Genomic DNA, 12,990 nt, shown 5'->3' with positions numbered 1-12,990 from the left:
ACTGCCACTCTTGATTTTCATTTATCATTGTTGAATTTGCAATGGTATTCCTGTTGGTGTCAATGATTAGACTGACTATATATTTTCCTTACTCTTGTACTTTTTACTAATGACTCCCTTATCTATAACACAAAACATACAGGCTGTGATCATCATCCTGCATATTATTGATATCACTTTATATATAGAGCTTCCTAACACATTAGTCAGGAATAATTCAAATAGAGATGAAATAAGTATTTCAATGATAAGTTCATTAGCAATCATTTTAATAGTCAATCACTTATTTAAAAGAGTACTCCATTGATTTAGCATTGTGTTCCTATATCATTGTCAATTACGTTGGACAGGACAGTTAAAAAAACGCCTCTGCTGTATTGTGTGAAGAGTTAACTTTATTTAATATTGTATGTGGCGTTTCTTTTGCGACGTGCAAATGTTTGACCAAAATAAGTTCCTTCCTGGGACCATTTTGCAGAGCCAAAATATTAGCTGATTATCTAGATCAAATACTGAGATGTCACTTTGGACTCTGGGAAACTGTGAATATACCATGTTTAATATTTTTTGGGTCATTTTAAAAGCAGAGTTCCCACACCTTCTTAAACATCAAATTCAAGGACTTTCTAGGTAATTACTGTTACCACTAAGGATTTTGATCATGAGAACTTGCAGGCTCTACAGAAGCTCACATACAACAATCAAAAAGAGAGAGAGGCTTAAATTTGTATAACAATTCTCAATTGTGCTGTGTTACAATGATGACTATGGTATCTGGCTCGTCTAACACAGCAAAACAATATATAGCCTATTTAGTAATGTTACTAATGTTAGTTAAAGAAAATATCAAAAGAACTCTAATTTATATTCTTGCACAAATATATAAATTCAAGCACTTTCAATGACCCATGTCTATTTATTCACGTAAAATCTTTCAAGGCCTTGCTTTTTCTCCTCAAATTCACAAACTTTCACAGATTTCAAGGACCTGTGAGAACCATGTAAAAGATTAAAAGATCAATTAAGAAAGTGATCTGCATATTAAGGGATAATTAAAACAATCGTTAATTGCAATCCGGATGTTGATGTGTTAGTACTGTAAACAGGGGCGTCGGACTGGGGGGGAAAAGGGGACTGAGTACCCAGGGCTCTCATGTGAAGAGGGCCCAAAAAGATGCTGTGGATGCGGGGAGGGGCCCATAGAAAATGCCATTCTACAGGGCCCAGAATTTTGTGCTATGCCCCTGACTGTAAATGCACATACAAGTCAGTATATAGAGTCACTGTTTGTATGACCTTTGTACTGGTGTTCAGTGCCCACAATGACCACATGATGGCAGCAGAGGACAATTATTGCAGAGCTGAATGCTTTTCATCCAACAAACAGTTCATTTATCCATTTCTATTAATTCTTTCTCATCCATTGAGCATTTCAGAGTGACCTTTACAAGTTTTCAAGGAGCTGTGGGAACTGTGTCAAAAATAAAAGATCAATTGAGAAAACCAAATGAACTGAGCACATTAGTCCTGTTCTTAAATCTTTAACACTGGGACCCTGGGACTTTTGTAATAGAGTTTAATGTGTTGTTGCTAGCTCATTAATCACTTAATAATTTAGCCATAATACATTTCTGATCTCCTTGAAGAATATAAACCCAGCAGGTTTAACTGGTGGTACCTCGAGTTAAAACAAAGCAGGGTGAAGCTGATTTTAGCTGTGATGCTGCACACAGATGGAACCAACTTCCTGACGATCTCAAATGGGCCCCAACTCAAGCTACTTTCAAATCTGGATTAAAATTTCTGCTGTGCCTTTGATTGATTTGGTGTTCTCTCCATTTGGGGCAACCTAAAACGTATTACTCCACTGTAACTGTGCTGTAAATGTATTTCTGGTCTATTCCATTTGTATTTTATTTGATTTTAAATTCTACCTTAATTGATTTTTACAGTAAACAAAGCACTTTTAATTGCCTCTGTGTTTGAAATATGTGCTATATAAATAAAGCTGAAGTGCCTTGCCAAATTACTACAGAATATTAGTAGTATTAGTAGTTAGTATAGTAGCAGGTAGGGTCAGTATGCCAGCAGAACCTGTTGACTGTCACTTTTTAAATGTTGCCTTTTTAAAAACGTAGCTGCCTTAGGCTAAGCTTGACTCCTGCATTTACAAAACCTGTAGGCTACAACAAGTTAAACCAGCTACTGGCAGTTTACATGTCCACCCAGACCCAATGACAGCACTGCAGTAAACACAAGAAACTGCATGAATCTGTCTTACTGATTGATTTCTCTCTTTGTTTGCCTGAGTAAAATGTGAAGCTACTGGCCCAGTGTAAATTATAAGATGAACGACACCCCTTTAATCAGTCCCTGCTCATTGCTTCTTATGTGTTACTGAATATGCCTAGCAGTAAAAATAACCTGTTCCTGTTGGTATACTTTTTCCTATAATACACTGGAAATCAGAATCACATTTTTCTTTGTGACGATTTGACATTATTATTCAGTTAACCATGCTAAAAACTATACTATGTGTAGTCCTAATCCTTGCAAGTTTAATCTCAATGGATAATACATTACATAACTTAATACTACAATAGATTTTACTAAGAAAAACTTAAATTGAAAAAATCTATTTCTGAAAGTAGAATTGTAAGGGAAACAAGCAACATACTGTAGATAGAAAAGCAGGTTTGCTAGCTAATGGTCAGATCCAAATACATAGTACATAGTAGGTTAAAAGTTGAGGAGCAGTAAACATGACTCTCTTTTCGCTCCTGTCAGAGGGTCACTCGCAAGAAAAGCTGCATACCTCTAAAAGAGCAGAACTGAGATTTGACCTGTTTCTAGTAAAGACTTGTTTAAACACAGAGTTGTTATTTACATCATATATAATATTTGGGTTTGGACTGTCTTTTAGAAAAAACTAAACATTTGGAGATGTCACTTTGGACTCTGGGAAACTGTGACTGACCCTATTTTTGCTATTGTCTAACATTTTAAAAGCAAGGTTCCCACACCTTCTTCACATCAAATTCTAGCACTTTTCAAAAGCTTCCAATGCCCAATTCCTTAAAATTCAATGACCCAACATTGCACAGTTTGAGACACAATATCAAGGTAATTACTATTACCACTTTTCTTTATTTGGGGCACCTTATAACTTATTACGCCACTGTAACTGTGCTGTAAATGTATTGCTGGTAAATTCCATTTGTATTTGATTTCATTTATGTATTTGATTTTATTTTATTTAATTTTAAATTCTACCTTGATTGATTTATATCTGGTTTTTATTGCTTATTGTTTTTAAATGTCATTCTAATGCGTTTCTTTGCCTACAGTATGAAAAGCACTTTGAGTTGCCTCTGTGTTCATAATATGTGCTATATAGGGGAGAGTGGGGTAAGATGAGTCAGTGGGTCAGTTGACCCCCCCCCCCCCGTTTCTAGACAACTATGCACATTTGGCATCATGTGACCATACATTCTGAAGGACCATAATTTCTATTTTGCTGTGAAGAGGAGAAGCACATGGGACAAGAGGTAAGTTGTTGTTTTTCACAAACACTTTTTTGCTTGTTAAAGTAAATGTTCTGCATTGCAGGTATAATAGCTACGGTGGCCGACAGGGGCGGACGCCCTGCAACTTAAGAAAACACAGGCAAATAGACAAAACACAAGCAAATTAAGAAAACAACTTCATTAATTTGACAACACATGCGCAGCATTCAGCAAACGCGCTGCAAATATCACAACACAACCAACTACATAAACGCGCTGCAAATACACACAACACAACCAAACAGATAAACGCGCTGCAAATATGAAACGATGCAAAAAGAAAAGCACACAAACCCAGAAAACAAATGCAACAAAAAAACGCTGCATCCAGATTACACAACGGAAGTTCTCCAGGCCTCTAGAAGAGGGAGCAGCTAGTGGAACAGCTGGATTTTCGACCATTATTAAATTCATATTATTATTATTATTATTATTATTATTATTATTATTAATAACATAATATATTAATAATATACAGTCTATGCTCCCGTCTCATGCCCTCCCGGCTGGTGCTGTCCCCGAGCTTCGGCTTTTCAAAATAAAAGCTTGCATCTGGTCCGCTATGTGTTTGTACTTTGGTGTATTGGATGTTTGTGAACTAAACAGTACGGCAATCATGCTAATGAATACAATAACTTTTCCAGCAGATGTCTTACTTACAACACGTTGGAGTTAGCAAAGCAGTTTTGTGTTTATATGTGCGGGCGGGATTTATTCAGTTTGATAAATCCCACGGTAAATTGGCTGGTTTACTAGACAGGGAGGGACTAGAAATCCTGTCTGTTTTTTGTATTTCAAGAGCGAATTGCTCCACAATATGAATACAGATTGATCACTTTTTGATTGATCACCTATTTTGTTGGTAACCGTTGTTATATAATCACAATTTTACACTTGAGGAGGCCTACACTTCAGTAATTTCGGACCTCGAAATTAAACCCTTTCATGTGGCTTAAACAAACGTCAACGTTAAACGCTGATGCAGTTTTAAATATTTTATCACCACGAGTTTACAGACGTCTCTGCTGATTGAGTATCAGCTGGGACCTGAGCCGAGACACACCCACCAAACGAGAGAAAACATATCTCAAACATAGACTTAATATTTACAGTCTATGCAGTTTCGCTCGCTCGCTCTCGCTCTCTCTCTCTCTCTCTCTCTCTCTCTCTCTCTCTCTCTCTCTCTCTCTCTCTCTCTCTCTCTCTCTCTCTCTCTCTCTCTCTCTCCCCCTGTGAGGTCGAAAATCCAGCTGTTCCACTTAGCTGCTCCCTCTAGAGGTCTGGAGAACTTCCGTTGTGTAATCTGGATGCAGCGTTTTTTTGTTGCATTTGTTTTCTGGGTTTGTGTCCTTTTCTTTTTGCATCGTTTCATATTTGTGATATGTTTATGTATTTGGTTGTGTTGTGTGTATTTGCAGTGTGTTTGCTGAATGCTGCGCATGTGTTGTCAAATTAATGAAGTTGTTTTTCTTTTTGCATCGCTTCTTTTTTCGGGGTTTGCGTGCTTTTCTTTTTGCATCGTTTCATATTTGCAGTGCGTTTATGCATTTGGTTGTGTTGTGGTATTTGCAGCGCGTTTGCTGAATGCTGCACATGTGTTGTCAAATTAATGAAGTTGTTTTCTTAATTTGCTTGTGTTTTGTCTATTTGCGTGTGTTTTCTTAAGTTGCAGGGCGTTTGCCCCTGTCGCCCACCGTAAATAGCTGTTGTGCCAAAGCAAATTTATCTAGGTCTAAAGTTGTGTATGGTACATGTTGGTGATTTGTCAACATATAAAACCATGTGAATCATTAAGCTAAAGGTTAGCCTGAATTGCTAAGCTAGGCCGTTTTTACCTAAATGGTGACTGTGGGGCAAAGTCAGCCAGATGATGTGGGGTAAATTGAACCAGAGTTACAGCCTTCAACGAAACACATAAAGTCAGGGGGTTCTTTGACAATCTGACCAAAAGTGATGGACAGGTGATAGAATTAATATATTCCATAATATTAATACAATTTAATGGCAACTAAAGCAAGATACAAGAGTAAAGTACATTTACTGTACAAGAAATTGCCATGTGTTTACTTATCAGCCACAGTTACCAGGATATGTATTCAGGGCTGTTTAGTATGATTTTAGCATAGCTTAACGATTCAGATTTTTTTCATCATGGCTCTTGTCTTTGTTTTATAGGTTTAAATTCCCAAATGATGTGCTGAAGAAGCTTCCTAAATCTCAAAAGGTTGGAGGAACTGCAAGGAGGGAGCAACAACTCATATTTCCCTGCCATCTTGATGGATGGAATGTCCAATAGTCTTTTTCATTGTGCTGAGGTCTGGAAGTTCAAACTGTTGTTTGAAAGAACAACAAGAACTGAACACAGTGGAGGGACGTTCTGAAAGAACAACAAGAACTGAACACAGTGGAGGGACGTTCTTTCTGCCAAACACGTTTATTTATTTATTTATATATATATATATATATATATATATATATATATATATATATATATATATATATATATATATATGTGTGTGTGTGTGTGGACATGACTTGATTAACAGCATAAGAAATACAGCATATAACCATATTTCTTGCTCCTGAAAACTATGCTGGCAGTCCTTCACTTAACAGAAATGTTTAAAACTATTTCTGTTAAGTGAAGGACTGCCAGCACCAATACAAAAAATAAAAGATTAAAAGGGAAAATGAAACTTCAATTGGTTTGTTTTGTGTTGTTTGAAGTAGCTTTAAAAAAAAAAACATTGTTTGGAAAGGTAAGTGCATTATTAAATCTTTTTTTTTTTAAGAGGCAAGTTTTTTTTTTTTATTATGCTTGCATTAAAATGTGAAAAATAGGATGGTCAATTTACCCCCAGATGGCTGAATTTACCCACTGACTGGGATCAACTTACCCCTACCCTGGGGTAAGTTGAGTCACATGAACACTTTTTTTTTTGAGGTCATATTTCCAAGGCTCTTTGTCATAGGTGCATTCTTATATTTTCAGTTGATAGGCAACATCCCAAATTAACAGTAGATGTATTCATTATACTTCTGTCTCAATTTCCCTTGCCTGGAGATCCACATAAGTAAAAACTGGCTCATCGTACCCCACTCTCCCCTACTGTAAATAATGCCGCCGTTCCTTGCCAAATCACTACACAACGTTAGTAGTAGTTAGTTACGGTCAGTAGTATGCCAGCAGAACCTGTTGACTGTCACCTATTAAATGTTGCAGGGTTTTTTTTTGGCCTTAGGCTAAGCTCGACTCCTTCTGCCTTTACAATACCTGTGCAACAAGGTAAACCAGTAGTAGACTACTGGCAGCGGAAATTTCCACTCAAACCCAATGACAGCACTGCAGTAAACACCAAAAACAGAGAGAGAGAGACTGTCACAGAGCTTCACAGGTAAGCACAGCCGCTAACTTCTTACCATTACTCTTTTTTTCTATGTCGTCTACCTCTAAAACAGCAGCCCTGCAATTTGACCTGTTTAAAGGTGTCTTTAAACACAGGGTTGTTATATTTACATCATAGATTATATTCAGGTTTTGGACTGTCTTTAAGAAAAAGCTAAACAATTTGAGATGTCACTATGAGCTCTGGGAAACTGAGACCCACCCTATTTCCAATATTTTATATTATAAAAGCAGGGTTCCCACACCTTCTTAAACATCAAATTTAAGGACTTTTTAACGACTTTTAAGGCACGATTACCTAAAATTCAAGGACACTACACGTGGCATAGTTTAAGAGACAAGATCTGGGTAATTACTGTTACCACTAAGAATTGTCATGAGAACTAGCAGGCTTTACAGAAGCTCACAGACAACAATTTGAAAGAGAACAAAGCTTAAACGTGTGAACACATCAATTGTGCTGTGTTACAGTGATGACTATGTGGTCTCTGCGTCCTCTAACACAGCAAAACAATACAGTATATAGCCTATATACTAATGTTAAGTAACGAAAATATCTAAAGTACTTCAATTTCTATTCTTGCACAAAGTATATAATTCAAGCACTTTCAATGACCCGTCTATTTACGTTATTTTTTTTCTGTGCTCATAAAGTTTAACTTTTTTTAGTCAATGTTTCTGGCTCAAATTCTTAGTAGGGGTGGGAGAAAACATCAATACAGCTTTGTATCGCAATATTTTCCGTGGCAATACTGGCAATACACGGACACCAACGTATTAATTTATTATTAAATTCATTTCTGTAAGCAATTGTCCTAAGGGGACATAATTTGAAGTTGGAAAAAATTTAATAAAATTACAATATATCACAAAATATCGCAATATGTTTAAAACTGCAATATTATCGTATTGTGACCAAGGTATCTTGATAATAATAACATATCATGAGGACTCTGATGACTCCCACCCCAAATTGTTAGTAGGTATAAAATATTTTCACTGTGCAAGGCAATACACAGATTTCCCCTCCCCAGTCTCTCTCTTTCTCTCTCTCTCTGTGTCGCTCTCTCTCAGCCAGTCAGTCAGAAACCCCCCTAGCCTGTTGCTCAACACGGACTGAAACAGCAACAACACAAGAGAGGCACATACCATCAACTCTGTCTGAGTCTAGGATAAAGTCATACTTTTGTGTAAGTAACAGATGCTACTTTTCTCCTACAGATTAAAAGTGCAACTCCTCCACCTAACGTTGGACCACTGGTTTCCTGAACACACCTCAGTGCTGCAAAAGGCTAACATTTTTGCAAGGAAGCAGGAACACTCAGCATGGATGCACGGTTTGGAGGTCCAAGTAAGTGCGCTCGCTGTAACAAGGGAGTCTACTCTAATGAGGAGGTGATTGCAGCCGGCAAAGTAAGTAAATTCACACATGGACACACATGCAAGTTGCTTTCAAAGATTAAAACCCTTTTTAAAAATGGATTTTCTATTTATTTACAGTCATGGCATAAGCGTGGATGTTTCACCTGTGCAACATGTAATAAGAGCCTTGACTCAAACACAGTAGCTGAGAAGAAGGACGAAGAACAGATCTACTGCAAAAGTAAAACTTCACTTCCTATGCAAGAATAAAACTAAAACATAGCATATTGCTTTACATTTACACAGAAAGCCTGTATTTGGAAGCATTTTTCAACACTCATTTAACCTGTTTATACATGGGTTGTCACATTTAACACAAGACCTAGGTTTGCAAATGTAGTTCCGTGCACTTAACTGCTAAACTATACAAATATACCAGACAGTTGTATGATTGGATGCAACACTGGAATTTTCCTTCTTAAATGAAAGAAAATGATCTGCTATGTTTTTGCTTGTGGCCTGTGAGTGTGTGACTGAGTTGTGATAAACACAGGAATACTGCAGAGGGCCCCCTACATAAAGATATCCTTAAGTACACAACAATAACATTGAATAAGAAATATACTGAAGCTCAAAAGCTTGTTTCAATCATTAAACTCCTTTCTTTTTTGTATATATTGAATTGAGAGAACTAGTTCAGCATTCCACAAACCAGAATTACATTGCATTATTAAAGCGCACTTCTCTGCCTTACAAAACATGCATGGTGAGAATACACAATTTATTTTATGTTTAGCATTTTTGCAGATTGCTCATTTCAATTTCTAATATTCAACGTGTTGAATTACTATGATTGTACATTAATCAAAGGAAGGCACGATACAAAGCTGTTGTCCAAGATTAATCACACTTTCTTTTCAAAGTAAGTGGTTTACTTTTTAGATTCCATGCCAGGCCTAGTTTGGGACATTTTAACCGTTATACATAGATTAAGTATATCACACATCACTGGGTGGTCAATAAACCATTTTCACAGCAGACATTTTGACTTATCAAAGCAGGAAGACATTAATGATGGCTGCATTCCATTTAGGGGAGCCAGTTCCAGGGTTTAGTATTGTGCATAGAGGCTCACTGGAGAGGCTTCCTGCTGTGATACTGTAAGCTGTGGAAAAGGTCTATTTCAAGAATCCTCAAAGACTCTCCTGTCCATGTGGATAATGAAATATACCGTTCTCTGCACATTAACAAATAACTTTAACCTGCTTCCCAAGTTGCTCTTTAAGGGAAATGAAGATGCTTATCTAACGTTAGTCCTATTTGTGACCTCAGATCTGTATAAGGTCACATAGCATTATTTGTTTTTTTACCTATCATCCAGCAGTGAGTTATATCTTCAAAGTTTCTCGTGGTGTCTACAGATAGCTTCTGTCTACCTAAAATGATAAAATGTTTGCAAGGATATGATGTTGATACCATAGCGTGGAGGGTTTTTGACATTACCTTTCTGTTCAACAGGCTGTTATTGTCGAAAATATGGTCCCAAGGGATTTGGGTACGGAGGGGGAGCCGGGGCGCTGACGCATCCCAAGTAACTTGGTAGAGACCACTGAGATCTCTGTTGACAGGTTTCCAGAAAGCTGCATTACTGTCTTCTTCCTGCAGAGGGCAGTCTGCTGCCAGTAAACATGCACCTGACAGCCACATGCTTGATGAAAAAGCCACATTATAAGATTGTACAGTGAGAAATATAACACCATTTGTGCCTCATATAGGCCAAAGATCATTACTAGTGCTGTTACAGTAAATCTTAATACATAATCCATACTTAATCCTGAAAAAAATAATTCTGTTTAATGCTGCAGTGATGATCTGCTCTTACAGTATTTCCATCTGCAAATTAAATCTCAGTATCATAATAACATTCTATGTAATCGAGTCAGTGCTGCTTTTTTATATGTTATGCTTTCCAAACAACAGGTTAATAAATAAAGTTGAAAGATTGGAGTGCCAGGTTTTCTTAATTGCTGCAGAAATTACATATACAGTAAGAACAGGTGAGTGAAACTAAGGAATAGGGAAGTATTGGAGGTTGATGTTCTGTGTTTAAGTTTCAAGAAATGTCACAATGTTCATTGTATCCATTTCTCTAATAACATCGCAGTGACACATCCCAGTGCTGCTGGTATAATAAGTCCTGTACCATGTAAAGTTGGGAGAAATACAGCTTTACTCCACCTATGCTGTCTGTCTGTTTGAGACACGAGATCTAGGTAATTACTGAGGATTTTTATAATGAGAACTAGAAAGGCTCTACAGAAGCTCACAGACAACAATCAAAAAGAGAGAGGCTTAAATGTGTGAACAACTCTCAATTGTGCGGTGTTACAGTAATGACTATGTGGTCTCTGCTTCGTCTAACACAGCAAAGCAATATATAGCCTATTTACTAATGTTTTTTTAAAAAGAACTCTATTTTTTATTCTTGCACAAAATATATAAATTCAAGCACTTTCAATGACCCATGTCTATTTATGTCTATTTGTAAAAATCTTTCAAGGGCATGCTTTTTCTCCTCAAATTCATAAACTTTCACAGATGTCAGGGACCTATGGGAACCATGTAAAAGATTAAAAGATCATTTGAGAAAATGATCTGCATATTAATGGATAATTAAAACAATAGCTAGTTAGTTGCAATCCTACATTCAAACAAACAGTAACTGACGTGTTGGTACTGTAAATGCACATACAAGTATAGAGTCACTGTTTGTTTGTAGGCCAACTTACTTTTGTACTGGTGTTCAGTATCCACAATGACCACATGATGGTAGCAGAGGTCAATTGTTGTAGAGCTGAATGCTCTTCATCCACTCTGCTTTGTCTGTCGGCATTAGGCAAACACCTCCTTAATCCATTTTCTATTAATGCTTTCTCATCCATTGAGCATATCAGAGTGACCTTTACCAGCTAGTCCCTAAAGCTCATTTAATGTTGTGGTGATAAAGGACAAAGGCTGGAATTACTTTAAGATGGCATCCTGTTTCCTGTGTAAGAGGGAAAACAGTTCTGTCAAAGTTTAACCTCAAGACAGATTTAAAAATAAAGTGTGATTAATTTACTGGGTCATAAGATAAAACACATAAAAGAAGAAAACAATACTCAGTCAAAATCTGAAAACATCAAGAAGAACATGAGTCATTCAAGATCATTCTTGATGCAGTCAGCTGGAAGTTATTAGTGTATACACTTACTCTCACCCACTCTTACTGCTGCTTAAAGAAATCTAGGGGGAGACCAAGGTTATATCTTTGTATCCTCCATATATTTCTGTCAACAATCCTATTCTCAGGTTTGGATAGCTTAAAATAAAGCAGAAAAACTCGCACTTGCCTGTCCATCAGGTGCGAGGCTGAGTACAGAGTGTGCATGCCAGTCTCTCAGCTCAGAGTAGATAAAATGTTGGCATGCAACCTTATGATTTTTTTTTTTTAGGAATATCTGTTTTAGTCAACAGCCGATTTGTCTTACAGACAAATTATGTGAGAGACCAACACAGTTATAGTACACAGAAGGCAGATAGGGGTTATCTAGTCAAGCAAAAACCCCAGACTGATGCAGTATCCAGGTCTGTAATGTTAAGAGCCGTCACAATGTGGAATAGCTTGCCAACTATCACAGTGGAGGCACCCAGTAAGGTTTTAAAAAATTACTTAGAAAACACTTCAACAATAACTAAACATTATTTAATCTAAGTGTATAACTATGACGGACTATACATGCTTGCGATGTTATTTTACCTGACACTAATTTAGGAAATATGTAAATATACAGTGACAGTGCACTATATGTGTTTTTTTTAAATGTATGTAAAATGTGCATGTTTTGGAATTATTTTGTATATGTTATGATTGTTGTATGTGGACCCCAGAAAGAGTAGCTGCTACATTGTTAGCAGCTAATGGGGATCCAATAAAGGAATAAAGGATATGACACAATGCAGGCATGTTATCCCTCACCAGGCAATTTCAGGATTGGCATGTTGCTTTAAGACAAACACACAAAACACCTAAACATCACAACAGCTTAATTAATGGGGAGTTCACCCAGTTCAGCAGGTTTGACGGGTGGTTGATTGTCCTGAAAATGTCTCTAATCTGAGGAGTGGGCCTTTTGAATGGTTTCATGTAAAGCCCAGCCTGAAACCAAAGTATGAAGATGTTTAAAATACCTCTGGCATTTTTATACATTATCCTACTTTTAGCATCTTGTCATTTGACACCAGCAATGAAATTACTACATGAAGCCTGCAGTAATCTGAAGACAAAAAGATAGGGAGGGGAGAAAATGCCTTTAAAATTTAAAAAAGAAATTTGAGAAGTTAAAATGCACAGTAAATGCTCTTGCACCACTCTAGCTTGAACTATTCTACTATTATTTTTCTGTGCTCATAAAGTGAACTATGTCTTTGCACTACTTTTTTTATTCACTGTGTTTCTGGCTCTAATTTTAAGTAGGTATTAAGGTAGTAACTATTTCAAGGCAATACACAGCTTTTCAATCCAAGTTCCCTCCCCATTCTCTCTCTCTCTCTCTGTCTCTCTGTCTCTCTGTCTGTCTCTCTCTCTCTCTCTCTCTCTCTCTCTTTCGCTCAACT

This window comes from Sander lucioperca, chromosome 12, assembly GCF_008315115.2.
Source record: "Sander lucioperca isolate FBNREF2018 chromosome 12, SLUC_FBN_1.2, whole genome shotgun sequence".
NCBI classification, from domain to species: Eukaryota; Metazoa; Chordata; class Actinopteri; order Perciformes; family Percidae; genus Sander; species Sander lucioperca.
This window is presented reverse-complemented; position numbering follows the sequence as displayed.